Genomic DNA, 17,158 nt, shown 5'->3' on the forward strand with positions numbered 1-17,158 from the left:
TGACCTGAGTCTTGTTCTTGAATGTTGTCTGACATTTTCTTCATTGTCTCCTGAACTGCAAACTGTGGAATTAAAATATTCAATCAGAAATAAAATTGGATTATGGAAAAAAATGTGACATGATTTATAAATGGGAAAACATCATAAATACAACCAAACATTAGAAATTATAATGCGAACAACATAACTCGTCCTTCCTAGTTATTGTGAGGATGAACTACGCAAAGTTATGTGTAGGCCTAAGCTTTAAAGAGTTGGCAGGCTATCAATATAAATAAATTAGCCTACATTCCTTTATTGTTTCAAAGCGCAACTATTGGCTCAGCTTTTAGGTATCTGGTGTTTACCGCTGTTGGTTGACTAAGAGCTTTATCCGTTGTGTAAATTGCTCAACTGAGGGGATTCTAGCCTGAGAAGATAAAAATTCCACCAGATTTTTTTCCCAACCACCTCATTTACTTCCATGGCACAGATGTGCCCCTGGGCAAAGGGCAGCCCCTCGAGGGGAATTACTGGAATGCAGGGGTCCACTGTTCCTGTTTTTAATCACCTCCACTCGACAGCACAAATTGCATTTGGAAACGGCATCTGACTCCTGCAGTGTGTTGCCTTGCATTCTAATAGAGCGAGGCATTGTGGGGTTTCATTCTATGATTCTGTAAGACTGAGTGAACCAGAAGAATTGAAGGGAAGCCATGACTGTAGCCACTCCGCTCTTTGGAAAGTTCCTCCCTCCAGAGAAATCAACAAATGAGCTTGCCTTTGCCCCCTCCAAGTTGCTGAAATGCCAGGAACATTTCATTCCTGTACAAAGGTGGGCCCAAGGCCAAGGTACAGTATCTGCATTGTGTGCAGGTCCAAGTTCATTCCCTGATTTATCCAGTTAAAAAGAATCATGTAGTTAGTAGATGGTATGAAAGACCTTGACATGATACCCTGTAAAATCACTGCCCGTTACAGTAGACAGCACTGACCGTGATGGACCAATGCTTTGATTCAGAGCCAAACTACAAGTGACGCCTGACACAGGTTGGACACTTGTCAGCTTCCCTCAAGTTTTGATGGGAAATGTAGGCATCCTGGTCTTGCAGCTGTAATGGAGAGCCAAGCTGTAAAACCAGGATGCCTACATTTCCCATCAAAACTTGAGGGAAGCTGACAAGTGTCCAACCTGTGTCATTCATCACTTGTAGTTTGGCTCTCAGTATAAGGCAGCTTCATGTGTCCAGTATACAGAAATGCCTAGAGCTGAAGGCAAAAGTAATGTTAAAAAAAAGTTAATGTACTCATGGACTGAATGTGAATCCTAGAACACTTCCCAGAATCCTCTGCAACACTCATAGGAAGTTCTGTTGCAGACACAGGATTTCCTTGTCAGATGGGTCAGTGTAGGCATGAAAGACTGAAAACCACTGCTCTCTAGAGGGGTGTTAGAGGAATCCCCCTAAAACAATCGTCTTGAGAGATCTTGGCTTTGCCATTCAGGAAGGCTTAAAGATTATTACAGCAAATGAGCAGCAAGATGTAGAAGAACTGTTTTCTGGTAAATATTTCTGGATGGACAGTGTATGTATGTGTGTTTTTCCTGAGAAGACATTTGTCTAGTAGACTTGTCTAATCTAAAATTATTAGATATCAACGAATGGAGACGTGCAAGACTCCCAGGGGGAATTCCATCCTGCTCTTCAGTCCCGCTGTGCCAACCACATGCCAGACAGCTCCCCTTAACCACCAAGAGACTGGCAGAGAGGAATTTTGCACAGCCATCCCCCTCCCCACCACCTTCCAGGTTTCTGAGGGTGGGAGGGGGTACAGAGAGTAGTGGAGGCTCCCCTCCTTCTCACCCCCCAACTCTGGCACTGCTGCCTCAGCAACAGTAGAGGCAGTGGGGGGGGCAGCTGAAACTCACCCTCATCTCGCCTGCTTGCCCCCCTCCAGCACTAATGCATCAGTGGCAATTTTGGAGGCAGGACAATGCTGGGAGGTGGCTGAGGCTCCCCCTTCTCCTTGTTCAGGTTTTTCTGCAAACCTGGGTAGTCACCCAAGACTGGAAGGGGCAAAAAAATCTCCCTTCTGTCTATATGGTCTTGATATGCAGATTTGGGCCATGTTGACAGCTAGATGTATTGACAAGTGGGACCTCGAAGACCTGCAGGAGAGAGAACTATGGGCTGGCAACTCCTGCACTTGCCAGCCAGTCTGCATCACTGCTGTCTTATATGCAGGGCTCATTTTGAGGGGGAACGCGCAGGAACGCAGTTCCGGTAGTTCCACAAATAGGTCACATGTCAGGTGGCCCTGCCCACCTCTTGGCCATTTTGGGCCTGTTTCGGGCCTCTGACGGGTGGTGGATCACTCTCCCGCTCAGCAGCGGCCAGACCCTGACCATTTTGAGCCCCTTTTTGCCATTTTGGGCCCAATTTTGGCTCTGAATGGCCAGGATTGGGTCCAAAACAGCCAGGATAGGTGATGTCAGGGGTGTGGCACATGCAAATCAGTCATGCTAATGACACACTTCTGGTGATGTCAAGGGGCGTGGCATATGCTAATGAGTTCCTCCAGCTCTTTTTCTACAAAATGACCCCTGCTTATATGGCATGAGAGGGGGCAGCAGCTGCTTCCTCCTCTGATGCTTGCATCGCTTCCCCTCTGTGGCTCACTGAATTGTCCAACCACATCACCGCTGCACAATGGTAGCCGTGGAGGTTCTAGTCCCTCTTCCTCCACTCAGCTGCCTGCCTCCATTGCCACTCCCCCTTGGCTCATGGAGGGGAGGCAGCGATTGCTTCTCTCCCCACCACCTGTATTGCTGCTCTTCTGCAGTTCAGACTGTACACACATCGTTGTTGCCTCTGACTCACATGGCAGTAGCAGTTTTCCCTGCCCTCCTTCAGCCACTAGCCTGGCATGGATGAAGCTAGGTGAATGAAAGGTACATTGTCTGCACAAATGCAGACAACACTCCTCCATTTGCAGGGGGGCGGATTTATTCCACCACCTCCATTTAAAATAAATCAGTTTCTTTCTGCAAACCTGTGGATGTGTCCCCAAGTTTGCAGAAAACTCAGTTTCCTTTCTCCATGGACCCTGTCTCCTGATTTAAGTATCCTCAGATGAGGCCTAGATGACTATTCGATATCATTATAGTTGTACCATATCAGTGCTTCTCTAGAAATGGAGGTCTTACACTTTGGTTGTGCAAGTCAATCAGTCTTAAAATAATTAACTTCACTTTTAGGCACCTCTTTCATTTGAATTACAGTGATAATTTAATTTATGTTCATAACTCTGAATTTATTTTCTCACTCTTTTTCCTGGTTTCAGTTCCTAGCACCAGCTTTCAACTATGCAGCAGCTGAACTGATTTTATAGAATAGCTGTGCATCTTTAAAACTTGAAAGACTGTCTTTAAAACCCACATGGCTAGACTACAAAGAAACTAGATAAGCACATTCCAGAGGGGTGGCCGTGTTCGTCTGTTGCAGCAAAAATAAACAGGTATCTTTTGGCTCTGTAAGGGCCCAGCCTACACCCATAGCAGAGTGAGATGGAAGAGTGGGCTACAGTGTTCTGGCTGCTGGTGAAGAGGTCACACATATTCTTAATGCTCTCCCACATAACCAACCCCTGCAAATAAAATGTGTGTTCATCAGGGAGAGATGTGTTTGACTAGAACTTTGCATACGATGCTAGATTTCCACTTACAGGGAATTATTAACTTGGAAACATGGTTTCACTCCAGTCTGAAATTGTGTGATCCATCCTGCGGCCTCAACAATTTACTGCGTTCATTACCACTTCATTCTTCTACGTGTCTACTTGACCAGACCAAAATTTTATTTCGGCAGAAACTTTTGTGGACTAGAGGCCATTTCTCCAGAGGCAATTGCACACATACATTTATGCTGGTCGTAACATAGTCACAAGTTGCTAGTTTGTTTTAAAAATAGAACTAGGGTGTATCCCCCTACATACCCACGTCTTTTTTAAAAAATTCTTTTGCTTTGTTTCTGGGCAAAGCAACAAGCCTGTACGACATGAAAATGAAAACCCATGTTTTGTGCTCATTTCAGTGCATGCTGCAGAGCAAACTTTCCAAACCGCTGAAAACTCCCAGTTCCCCTGCTGATTTCCAAAAGGAAAGGTACTCCATAAATGGGCATATGTGCTGTGTGATTGGTTTGCAAGCGGCAGAGGAGGCTGAGTCAGAGTGACCTGTTTGAAGCCAGACTGTATGTATGAAAGGGGGGAGGGGGGGCCTGTGGATGGAGGGGAGGCCTGCAGCTTCCCCGGACGGTTGGAGCGAGGCACAAGAACTGTTCCAGCAACCAAATAAGGAAGTCAGAGCCAGAGTACTTCAGAATACGAGCATATTCAGGATTTGGGGGAGGCAAAGAGTAAGTACTTATGCAGCAGAGTGTGTGGGAAAAGCAGGAAACATATCTCTCTCTCTCTCTCTCTCTCTCCTTGTTAATCCTCTGTCAGCAACTCTGACAGACTCACTTTTTTGTCATTTCTCTGTGGAGCCTGCTCTGTAAAATTACAATAACGGACAAAGCTTTTAGTCAAAGCTGTAGGGGGTGGAGAGGGGGCTGTTCCTCCGGAGCCATGCAAAAGAGACTTTGAAGAAACGCTATCAACATTTTTGTTGTATTGTGTTTTCATCATTTGTTTTAATGTTGAAAAAGCATCTGTGAAACACTGGATACCTCTGTTTTGGAGTAGAAAAGGGAACATGAGGACAGATGCCAAAGGATTCTGGTGCCAATTTTCATTGCATTTAAATGTCTAAATGGTGTTTATATAACAGTGCTGTTGGCAAATGTGAAGTCCCAAACAATGCTGGGATATGGGTTTAGTGGTTAAGAGTATTAGAATATAGTGGTTAGAGTATAGATTCCACTCTTCACTGTGTCATGAAGCTTGCAAACATTGGCTCTGGTATTATTTCTCAGTGACACCCTTCTTTACCTACCATCAACCAGTTTTAAGTAGTATATTGATTTCATCAAGCATCTCACCCCTACTAATTGCTCATGGTTGCTTCATCAATGTTTTGTACACACACTTTGACAATACACAAAGTTAGATGGTATATATTATACCAGGCAACTATTGCCTCAGCTTGTGTAGAAGCTGCATTGTGCAGAAGCTGCATTATACTGACTCAGACCATTGGGCCGTCAAAGTCAGTATTGTCTACTCAGACAGGCCACTCTCCAGGGTTTCAGGTGGAGGTCTTTCATATCACTTACTACCTGGTCATTAACTGGAGATGCTGAGGATTGAACCTGGGACCTTCTGCATGCCAAGCAGATGCTCTACCACTGAGCCATGGCCTCTCCTGAACTTACTAGATACTGGAGAATCATAGCTTTCAGGTACTTTCTAGCCCTGGAATTTCGGAATATATATTTGTGAATAGTCAAGAGTCACCCACAAGTGACACCCCTAGACAAAATCATTTCCAGCATTGCTTCTGGTTCCAGATAAGCATGCAACCTCTGCAGCGAATTGCTTTTAAGGTATCTTAATTGCTCCATTAGATTTGTCCCACATCCATCATCCTTTCAGTTGAAAACTGGAGGTAGTAAGACTGAGCCAGTAGCTTAGGGGTACCAATTGTTGTACATGGCTTTTCCTCTGTTCGTGGTCTTGGGATGCTCTTGAGTCCATCTCTGTGTCCACAGATCTAGATGTTGGCTTTGGATCTGAATGATTCTGCTTGATGGGAAGCCTGCAGCTGTGCAGATGGGACCATCTGAATGACCTTGGCTCAGTCAGGAATACTTATATATTGATGATGATAATGAACACTTCCCTGGAAGTGTTCGAGGGGATAAAATGCCATTATTAATACATTGCTACGTGCTTCCCACTTTCCAGATTAGGGAAAAAATCTAGGGTTTTATTTTTTGTTTTGATAAGTGAGCAATAGAATACTTTAGTGTCTTTGTGATATCTGTTTATTTACAAATATCCGAGCAGAGCCCAGGGAAAGCAGGTTCATTGCCTGCTGTAGATGTCTTGTTTGTCCAGGATCAGATTCTCTAAGAGCAATGGTCAGTTTTTATGATGCCACAAGATGCTTGTTTATTCCACATAAAAACTGTCAGATTTTTGCCTCTATCTGTGTTTGATTCAAACTGCCAGTATATATATATATATAAGGGGGAGTGACACCCTTCTTTACCTACCATCAACCAGTTTTAAGTAGTGTGTGTGTGTGTGTGTGTGTGTGTGTGTGTGTGTGTGTGTGTGTGTGTGTGTGTGTGTGTGTGTGTGTGTGTTCTACTGTGGGAAATCAAGAGTGTGTTGCTTTCTAGATTTTATCCAGTCAAAACTCTGTCACAGGAGGGCAGAGACCTAAATGTGGTCCTCTTTCCTGCTATTGGTTGTGGGATAGAACATCTGCATTCCATGCAAAGGACTTGGGTTCAATCTCCAGTATCTCTAGTGAAAAGGATTTGGTAGTAGGTGATGTGGACAACCTCTGCCTGAGACCCTGGAGATGTGTTACCAGTCAGAGTAGACCCAACTGACCTTGATAGGCCAGTGGTCTGTTGCATAAGACATCTTCATATGTTCATGTGTGTTTACTCAGCCCTAAAGCAGCTTTACAAATTTTCAAGGGCATCAGCCTGCCAGCCGGTGCTGCAGGCTGACGCACCAACAAATTGTTAAAACAGTTCATGCGCTGGGTGAGAAGTGTGGCTGTAATTACTCTGCCTCAGCTCTACACACTTCATTTTATGCCCATTGAATGTATTGAAGTGGAAGTTGGACCAGCACAGGTTTTGTTTTTTAACCTCACAGTACAAGTCTAACCTCCATGCATTAACGGTGTAAGTAAGATCTTGGGGACATTTACATCATTATAGCAGGTCAATTGTGGGTGTGGCACCTTGAATGCCAGCACATAGTTTAAATTCTTTCAGTAAAGGCACACTGTTGACAATTTGCACTTAACCCAGTGGGAGCTGTGACTTGCACTTAGTTTCCATGGTTGTCAATACAACACAGACGGGACCATATGAAATGTGCCCAGACAGTGCAATCCCAAACAGAGGTACACCCTTCTAAACTTTTTGACTTGAACGGACTTAGAAGAGTATAACTCAGTTTAGGATTGACTGTAAGCATGCTTGCTCGGAATTGGAAGAAGGAATTAATACCAAGTAAATGACTAGGATTAAAATCTTCAGGAAATTTAAGAGTGTGTGAGTCTAAGGGAACGCTGCGGTGACAGATCTATCAATAAATTGAGATTAATTGAGATGAACAACCTTTAGTTGTTTAAGTAAGTTTCCATTCTCCATAGAAACCACTTGTTACCAGAAAAAGCTGTTCAGTGCAGTGAAAGCAAATAGAAAATATTGGGCTACATATCTAGGTTTTTATGTCTTATCACTCTGTTGCTATGTGTGTGTGTTATGTGCCGTCAAGTCACCTCCTATGGCAACCCTATGAATGAAAGACCTTGAAAACATCCTATCTTTAACAGACTTGCTCAGATCTTGCAAACTGGAGGCTTCTTTTGTTGAGTCAAGCCATCTCATTTTGGGTCTCTTCCTCTTTTCCTACTGCCTTTCACTTTTCCTAGCATCATTAACTTTTCGAGAGAGTCTTGTCGTCTCATGATGTGACATAATATGATAGTCTCAGTTTTATCATTTTACCTTCTAGGGATAATTCAGGCTTGATTTGATCTAGTACCCACTTATTTGTCTTTTTGGCCATCCATCTGCAAAACTCTAGCATTTCAAATGAATCAATTTTCTTCCTGTCAGCTTTCTTCACTGTCCAACTTTCACATCCGTACATAGTAATGGGGGATACCATCGTTTGGATTATCTTGAGCTTGGTCCTCAGAGAGACATCTTTATCTTTAGGGATCTTTTCTAGTTACGTCACAGCTGCTCTTCCAAGTCTCAGTCTTCTTCTGATTTCTTGGTTGCAGTCTCCCTTTTGGTTGATGATTGAGCCAAGGAATAGGAAATCTTGAACCATTTCAATTTCCTCGTTATCTTTAAAACTGTGTAATTCCTCAGTAATCATTACTTTTGTCTTCTTGATGTTCAGCTGTAATCTTGATGTGGCAGTTTATTCTTTAACCTTCAATCATCAGTAGTCATTTCAAGTCTTTGCTATTTTCTGCCAGTAACATGGCATCATCTGCATTATCTCAAACTGTTAATGTTCCTTCGACCAATTTTAACTCCCTTTTCTTCCAGATCTAATCAAACTTTCCTTATGATATGCTCTGCATAGAAGTTGAACAGGTAGAGAGATAATATGCATCTTTGTCTGACACTTTTGCCAATTAGAAACGATTCTGTTTCCCCATATTCTGTCCTGACCGTAGCCTCTTGTCCAGAGTACAGGTTGTGCATCAGAACAATCAGTAGTTGTGGCATTTCATTTCTTTTAAAACTCTCCATAGCTTTTCATGATCCACACAGTCAAAAGCTTTGCTTTAATCTATAAAACATAGGCTGATTTTCTCCTGAAATTCCCTGGTATATTCCATTACCATTGTAAATTTGTGATCTCTAGTGCCACTTCCTTTTCTGAATCCAACTTGAACATCTGCCATTTCTCATTCCATATATGGTAAGATTCTTTGCTGCAGAATTTTGAGCATCATTTTGCTTGCACGGGAAATGAATTCAATAGTCCAGTAGTTGCTGCACTCTTTGGCATCCCCCTTTTTTGGAATTGGAATGTAGACTAAGCATTTCCAGTCTGTGATGAAATAATCAGTTGCTATGAAGTAGAATTAATTCATCAACAAGACTGGTTTCACTCAAGTACAGTCTTGTTAGGTTGGCACAACAAAGAAATTGCTTAGATTTTAAGTTATAAAGCAGTCATCTGCAACCCATGGTGCTGGGTCAAGATGAGCTCCTACAGAGTTGCCATTTTTCTGCTGTATTTTCAAGATCCGGTATTAATATGCATGTTTAGAAAGCATGGTTGCCATCACCCTTCAGCCATTCTAGATTTTCTAGCCTTTGGACCTATTGTTAATGTCTATGTGGACTGATTGAGAGGCAACCACATATTAGGGCCACAGTCACGTGACAGGAAAAGGAGGAGCCAGAGTTATGAAGAGCTGCACAGACTGACTAGTGGAGTGCACAGTGGGCTAGCCATGGGAAGAATAAGAAGACAAAGGAGAGCTTTTCTCTGAACCTGCTTGTGCTAAAAAGGAATCCTCTTCTTGAACACATCCTGCCGATCCTCTCAGCGCACATACAAAGAAAAGCATGAGGTATGGCAATAGGGTTGCCAACTTGTTAAGTAGTCATTGCAACTATGCCTTTTAACAGAACCTGAATGTGCAGACAGTAATAAAGTGGTGATATTTAGCAGAGAAAAGCTCGCCCTTGCCTCATCTCTCTCCCTTGGGCTAGCCCACTGTGCAGTCCACTAGTCAGTCAGGTATATGTATAGTGGTTAGTCTGTCAGACTAGGTTTTGGAAGACTCAGGTTTGAATCCCAGCTCTGCCATGGAAACTTGCTGGGTGACCTTGGGCCAGTCTCCCACACTCAGCCTAACCCGATTCACAAGGTTTGTTGTGGGAGGAAATGGAAGAGAGGAGAATGACGTGGCTGTTTTGGGGAGAAAGGTGGGGCATAAATGGCATTAAATGAAAAGCTTCGCACACTGATATCTGACTGCCTTGAAATGAACAAGAGCAAGTCAGATGGCCTTTACTGGTCAGCTGACACAACCCTGTTTCAATACTGATAAAGGAAAAATGATGCCCTTGTATGTTTGTGAGGTTTTTACAGTGCAGCTGCCTGCACTTTGTAGGAAGGTCTCGGACAGGGATGGGTTGTTGTTGTTTATCACTGGTTCATGGGAAAGTTCCCTGCAGATTCCTGCAGATTGTGGATGGATTCCATAGCTGACACTGTGCACCAGCTGTGGGGCTGCAAGTTTTAACGGGATCAAGTCCTTGATCATATGCCTTTTGTGGGCTGAGGCTGTTCTGAAGGGATGGACTGTAGAAAGAGATCTGGCCAAGAGAAAACGGAGTGGGCCAGCAACACCACAACATCAACACTGCAAACACAAAAGTTGTATTTATTATGAGAGAGTCCCAATCCAAACTTTTATGAGACTTCTCTAGAGTAAGTAATATGATTGCAACATGAATATTGGTGTTACATGCAAACAAACAAACATACTAGGAAAGCTGTTCAGGGGCTACGGGTACAATCCCAAGCACACTCACTTGAGAATAAGACTTGCTGAAATAAATTAAATTTGTTTGTGTGTAAACATAGTTAGTATTGGGCAACAGTCCTAAGCATATCTACCTGGAAGCACTGCATTGAATTTGATGTGACCTAATTCTGAGTAAACATACTTAGGTACTTTGTATTGGTCCGTTCCTGTGCGCACTTCCCTTGGAGTTGTCTTAGATGGAAACAGTGAGATTAGCTTTTGAGTAGGCTGCAGAGGATTGCACTGGCTGGATCTCTTTAAGAAAAATCCAAATAGAACTGCTACATCACCACACACTTTTTAGGCTGCAAGTTGGTTGGGGCTATGGCTCAGTCTTAAGAGCATCTGCTTTCTGTGCAGAGGGTTGCAGGTTCAATGCCCGGCATCTTTAGTCAAAAGGATCACACGGTAGATGATGTGAAAATTTCTCTCTCTCTGAGATCCTGGAGCCAGGCAGAGTAGACTGTATTAACCTTAGCTGACCAGTGATCTTCACCCAGAAGGCAGCTAATGAAAAATGGTGCTGTACTATAGCTCTCTCTTCGAAGCAGAGTGACAAATAAAAGTGGTGTGGCAGACTAGAAAATTTAATCATCTCTCTGCGCTGTGAGGTTAAGTCCAGAGCCCTATAGCTAAACTCTCTTTTAACTGCTGCCATTTTAAAACACACAAATTCCAGAGAACCCAGGCTGTTTCCTTTTCTTTCTCGTGCTTGATTTATTGAAGATTTCTCTGTAATTTGTAATGGAAACAGACACACAGGCAAGATGGAAAAAAGGCTTTTGCTGCAGCAGCCAGGAGCCCTTCGTGCTGAAGTAAAAGGGATGCCAAACTTTTGCATGCTGTGAAGGAGACGGTGAGAATCACTTCAGCAAGCCTGGTGGTTTTAAAGAAAAGAAGGCCTGAAGGACATGGCAGCATTTGGGGTTTTTTCCCCTTGAAACTTTGCTTTTCTAGCTACTGCCTGGCGAAATTCTGAGGAACTTTGAGGGACTCTTATTGTGAAACTGCTGGAGCTAGAAAGCTTTAGTGAAGAATCACTGAGTCATGAAGTTGGTGTTCTCTCTTCTGACTAATCTGTATATATTATTGAGTACCTGCTCGGCTCCACTTTAGTTCCCAAAGTGGCGGTGTCACGGCTGCAGCTGGTCTGGTCTGCCTGTCACTTCATATGGGAAAAGCTGCACAGTGGCACGAACTAGGTACAGAAAAGGTAAGGTGAGAGGGTTACGTGTATTTACTTCTGCATGTGCAGGGTACTTTTTGCATGTCAGGTATGTAAATAAGTTAAACCAAGTGTAAGAGGGCAGATGAAAGCAATTACAACCTTTTTTTTAAAAAACCCTGTGTAATGTGATCTTGTATGTAGCTGCTCCAAGAAGCAGGGCTAAGCTCTTTCTGTCCTGATTCTGTATCTTACTGTATTAGTTAATCTTTTTTGTAATTGGAGCCGTGTGTAGGCAACACCACATTGTTTGGCATCACTTTAATATTTTTATCCTCTAAAGTCCACTTGAGATGTCAATGTAGCAGCAGCTGCTTTAGTCTGTGATTTTTCACACAGAGACAGGGAGTTTGGATGTTTTCGAATGTATTAATTGCTCCCCCTCCATTCCGATACAAAAAAACAGCAAATAAGGGTATGATTGGGCTAAGAATACCCCTTATAGCAAAGTGAAGACCGTAAGAAAAAAATGTAAGCCAAGATATTGAGTAGAGACAGAACTTCAAAACAACTGTATGATTGAACAAATGATACACAAATGTTTTGGTCACGTAAGCTGCCTGTAACTTCAAGGATTCTGAATATTCTGTAGAGTTTAGCACTCAGAGTGCTATGGTTCATTAACAAACTCGCAAGTTGTATAGGAGCCATGTGGCTCGGTTTGCTGAGTGCTTTGGAGGAATGATCCATTGTGTACTCAGTCACTGTGGGTTTATTATGTTTTCACGTCTTTCAAATGGAGTGCTGAGAGACATTTTTGTCAGTGGTACTCGAACAGCTTTGTGAGTTTCAGAGCAGCTGTCTCTAAAATGGCTTGGTTTTTCTGGCTGTCCATCTCCTTGACTGCAGTAGACGTTTGTTTAAATGTTAGAATGGGACAGAAAGTACGTGAAAGTTTCCTGGCAGCAGCCACCTAATTAGAAAGAATGCTGGGAAAAGTCAAGCTTGCTTTTTTATTATAATGATGTGTTTCCAGAAACTTGGAAAGCAGAGAAATCCATTGGCTTTCAAAGAGAAACCAATGTTTGCTTTTGGAACATTGAGATCAGCATTAGATGACTGAAGCACACTCATCTAAAAATAGGAATGGGAATATTTGCATTTTAGAAAGAGTTTGGAGGGGAAAACCTCTCTTTACAAAAATGTTGTGTATTATGCTAGACCACTGAGTGGTTCACATGGCCAAATGATGATGATGATGATGATGATGATGATGATGATGATGATGATGATGATGATGATGATGATGATGATGATGATAGGGAAAGATTGGGGAGCTGTCACTACTGCCAAGGAGCAGTCAATAAATAGTGTATTTATATACACACGTACACAATAGAAGGGGGCAGGTTGGGGGGGGGGGGGCTGTGGTGGTGTCTTTCTGGTGTTTGCATGTTCCTGATGGCCTCTGGGAAGACCAAAGGAGCCTGTGACAAACTATACAAATGCTGTGAAAAGATTTGGGTGAGTCACTGATGACATGGGCAATAAGCAGTTCATAGGAAATCTTATCTTTTGACAAATCAGTTGACCTCAAGAAACTTGACGAAAACTTTGAGCTCAGTGTAATAGGTGAGTCACTGGCAATTGCTGCTGAGCAGAGTGCCTGGAAAGAATTCTCCACTATATTTTCTCATAGAAAGAGTAGAGAAAATAAATAATTGTATACTTGTCAGTTCTTGTAATCTAAACTTCTTTTACAAGAAGGTTGAGTCTGGTTTCCTTTGAAAAATACTCATTCTGTCCAGTCAAACAATGTGTTTAATCGTGTTTGGGTTGTTGTTGAATTCAGAATGGTGCAATGGATTTCTGCTTAGAATTGCACTGCAAGAGGTGCCATCCTTTCAGGCTGCAGAATATCCGTTATTCAAAAAAACACATTACATTAATAAAATATGCATCATAGTGTCATGCATTCCATATTGAAATCATATTATTCTGATATATAGGATTAGGCAGGGCCGGATCTACATATTTTTGGAGGAGGGGCAAAAGTAAAAAATGGCGCCCCCTTATATTTTTCTTTATGTATGCGTCTATGATCAATATTTTTAATATAGATATATAATAAACAACTCTTTTAAACAACGGAATGAATTGTATTGACTTCTATGAGTTGTTAATAATAACACTTTTACATTATCTTATCCATCGTTAGCTAAGCATTCCTCCTAGATTTCCTTTTGTTGTAGGGAGCTAAGGGAGTTCATAGGCAGACATACCAATAAGCAGACATGCTTATTGACCAAAGTCTTTTCAAAAGTCAAGGGTATGGAAAAGCAAATGGTTGGCTTTCAAATAGCAACTCTAGCTACAGCCAAAGACTTAGAATAATAAAGCTGAAAGGGACCCTAAGAATCATCTAATCCAATTCAGAACTACCTGCCCCTTCCTCCACTGATCTCTGCTCGGTGCCAGAGGAAGGCAAAAAACTTCCAGAATCTCTGGCCAATCCCGCCTGGAGGAAAAATTGGGATTATGTCTGCCATCTTCAGAAATTGACCATTTAAAGCAAAGCCAGTCTAAGTGTAGAGGAGTTAACCGTGTTAGTCTGTAGTAGCAAAATAGTAGAGTCCAGTAGCACCTTTAAGACTAAACAACTTTATTGTAGCATAAGCTTCTGAGAGCCACAGCTCTCTTCGTCAGATGCATCTGACAGAGAGCTGTGGCTCTCGAAATCTTATGCTACAATAAAGTTGGTTAGTCTTAAAGGTGCTACTGGACTCTTTACTATTTTCCAATCTAAGTGGCATTTTGAGCTAAGGAAGCTCCTACCAAAGGACATCAATAGTTTTTTCCTGATGTTTTGAATTTGGTTAACTGTTCTCCAATAACCCTTCTAAATCATTCATTGATATGCAATATGATAGGCATTGTACATTTAAAAATATTTTTTTAAACACTGAAAAAATGATATTTCTGGGGCTTGTCCTACAAAATAGAACACGCAGATTTACACTCCAGGATCAGTATTAATGAGAATGGCTTGGGGTTACGCTGATCTCACCACAAAGCCATTACCTTGAAACAAAATGTGAATCAGTTAAGTGGCTTTCCAAGTTTTGGCAGCTTTTACTACCACTAATGCATGTGTTATGCATTTTAAAACTATTTGCAAAATCAAGTGGACCGATTTGACTGGATTTGTTTGCACCCAGGTCACAACGCCATTTGATTTCTGTTCAAGCAAACAAGTCTATGTAACTTGGGCTGCAATCCTAATGACATTTTCCTAGGAGTAAGCCCCATTGAAGAACATGAGGATTACTTCTGAGTAGACCTGCTTAGGATTGCTCTCATAGACTTCCAAGTTTATGCTATTAAGAATGGGGAGTCAACTGGACGTCGTCAGCTTTGCTGTATTGACACTATCCCCTTCCTTCTGGGAAGGCACTAAGCTCTACCTTTCACTTTGAATTCTGGTGGTCATTTACTCAATACATGAAATGTTCAGATGGCCTACCTGCCCCTTACCTTCCCTCCTCGGTAATCATCATCTCAGTGCTGATCTCATCGAAGCACTTTCAGAGCTCTGCGCCCTGCAGGTCCACCTGAAGTACTTGCAGAGGAGAAGCAGGCTCTCTGCAGCAGCTGCCTGCAGGCCGGAGTGAGAGGAAGACAGCGTGTCACACCACAACTCCCCCCCCCCAGGCGCCAAAGCCCAGGCCAGATGAAGGAGGCGAAGCTCCGGGCTTGCAGAGCAATTAGAGGCGCCTGCTGGGGTGGGGGTGGCAGACCCCTCCCCCTCCTCACGTACGTGCCTTCTGTGCCTTTCCACCTTTTGGCGCACCTCGAGCTTTTCTCACCCCAGCGTCACCAGAGACAGCAAAAACACAAGCGGGTGAGCCAGGCATGCATGTCCCCATTCTTGCCTGCACAGGCTGCCCCCTCTTTGGTGCTGCCTGGGTCAAGTGACCACCCTGCCCCTCCCCAAGATCCAGCTCTGGGATTAGGACACTGATTTGGACATTGGCATTGAATAGGGGTGTGTGAGTGCAAGCATGCATGTGTATAATGCTGCCAAGTTGCAGCGATGATCCCAGAGGGTTTTCACAGTAAGAGAGGAATAGTGGTGGTTTGCCATTGCAGATAGTTAGCGATGATGATTCATTCATATACGCCTGGGAACAAATCTTCCTGTTAGGTTTTGTAATGCAAAATAAATTGTTTTTTTGTATTGTAAAGTGGCACAGGAAGAACTATACACAGTGATTTCCCTTACTACTAAATCCACTTTGCCATCCTAAGCAGAGTTGCCCTCTTCTTGGAAGTCAGTTGGTTAAGAAGGTATAATGCTGCTTAGGCTGGCACAGTTAGTCATCAGATGCAGAAATGTTTCATTAAAACATTTATATAAATTGACATTCAATATAATGAATCGCTCCATTCGATAACTAGCTGATTCGATATCCTGTTGCAGTATTCAAGTGCAAACACATGAAAATGCATTTGATGTCTAATTTTTAATGAAAAAAATTAAAAGCTCACTTGGAATGTACTGTTCTGATTGCAAAGGTTGGGATGTGTATTCTATAGAGAAGACTATAGTGCTCTTCATTAGTAAGTAAGTTTATGACTTTTTAAATCAGTGTTGTCACTTGCAAAAAATGGAAAAAAATAGAAATGATTTGTTTTAGAAACTTGTATAAAAATGCCTTTTTAAGATTTACTTGTCCTTACATTATCAAGCCATGACATATCATAGATGAATTATAATAAAAATAAAGGGTATTAGTTGCTCCTACATCATGGTTTCTACTCTAGCAGACCTTAGTCTACAGACATCAGTACCCTTTGTGAGGATGGCAGCTTCAGAGGGCAGACTCTATGGTATACCTTCGATCCCAGGTGAAATTCCTTCCCAAATTGCCCCTCCGATAGGCACCACCTCAAATCTCCAAGAATTTCCCAGACTGCAGTAGGCAACCCTAGTGCTGACTTAGGCTGAATCCTACACATAGTTGGGAGTAAAAACTTCGGATTCCAAATAAATGTGCACAGGATAGGCTTTCCACTTGTCCTTAAAACAATCACTGTTCCCAGCAGGGTTTTCAGTTTGTGTTTTGGGGTTCAGCACTGGAGTTGCACATATTACTGATAATGAAACCATCCCTGGTGGTACAGCCATGGTAGAGGAGAGAAAGGTAAAACCAAGAAACAGATTGCAAGAAGAAATGCCTTTGTGCAGTGTGAGAAAGTGCATAAAGTGATGCAACTTGATATTTTCAGTAGCCCACTGTTTGGTGAGAAATCAAACCTTTGCTTTAGAATAGGCCCACTGAACTCAGTGCTGGCTGCTTCTGTGTAAACATGCATAGAATTGTACTGCAGAATATTAGACCAAATTCATGGCTTGACTCAATATCAGTCAAGTGTTCCTTTGTAAAACATGCCCAAATTCTTCCAAGATTGAACCTGGCTTAGATGTTATAATAGCTAAGACCCAGTGAATGAATTCTCACTCTTGATAAACATGAAGCAAATAAGCAGTTCACCAGTCATGTAGGAGATCTTTACATTGGGTTGAATGAACCTACCAAAAGAGTTCATGGAAGGTGTTGACAGAGGGTATCTTTCCCTACCTTATCTTTCCTTAACAACCTTTCATTAACTCCTCTCTGAAGGTCAACAGAGCTTTGGAAACAAAATGAGTGGAAGGGTAGAGAATTGCAACAAAGAGTTGGAATCTCTACCTT

General features: G+C 42.4%; 1 protein-coding gene across 5 annotated transcripts in view; it reads left to right on the plus strand.

Moving 5' to 3' along the window:
• The window catches only part of PALLD (palladin, cytoskeletal associated protein), a 275,578-nt gene that overhangs the window by 189,015 nt on the left and 69,405 nt on the right, over window positions 1-17,158 (plus strand). Inside the window, exon 1 of one of the 5 annotated variants that reach the window (XM_054989781.1) lies at window positions 4,314-4,397. The exons of 3 other annotated variants lie outside the window; for them this stretch is intronic. The gene's annotated coding sequence lies outside the window, so the exon portion shown is untranslated. Of the gene's footprint in view, window positions 1-4,313; window positions 4,398-11,211; window positions 11,451-17,158 lie in introns of those variants that run through there. One more of the 5 variants, XM_054989779.1, reaches the window with a different exon arrangement.

The sequence above is a fragment of the Eublepharis macularius genome, chromosome 10, assembly GCF_028583425.1.
Source record: "Eublepharis macularius isolate TG4126 chromosome 10, MPM_Emac_v1.0, whole genome shotgun sequence".
NCBI classification, from domain to species: Eukaryota; Metazoa; Chordata; class Lepidosauria; order Squamata; family Eublepharidae; genus Eublepharis; species Eublepharis macularius.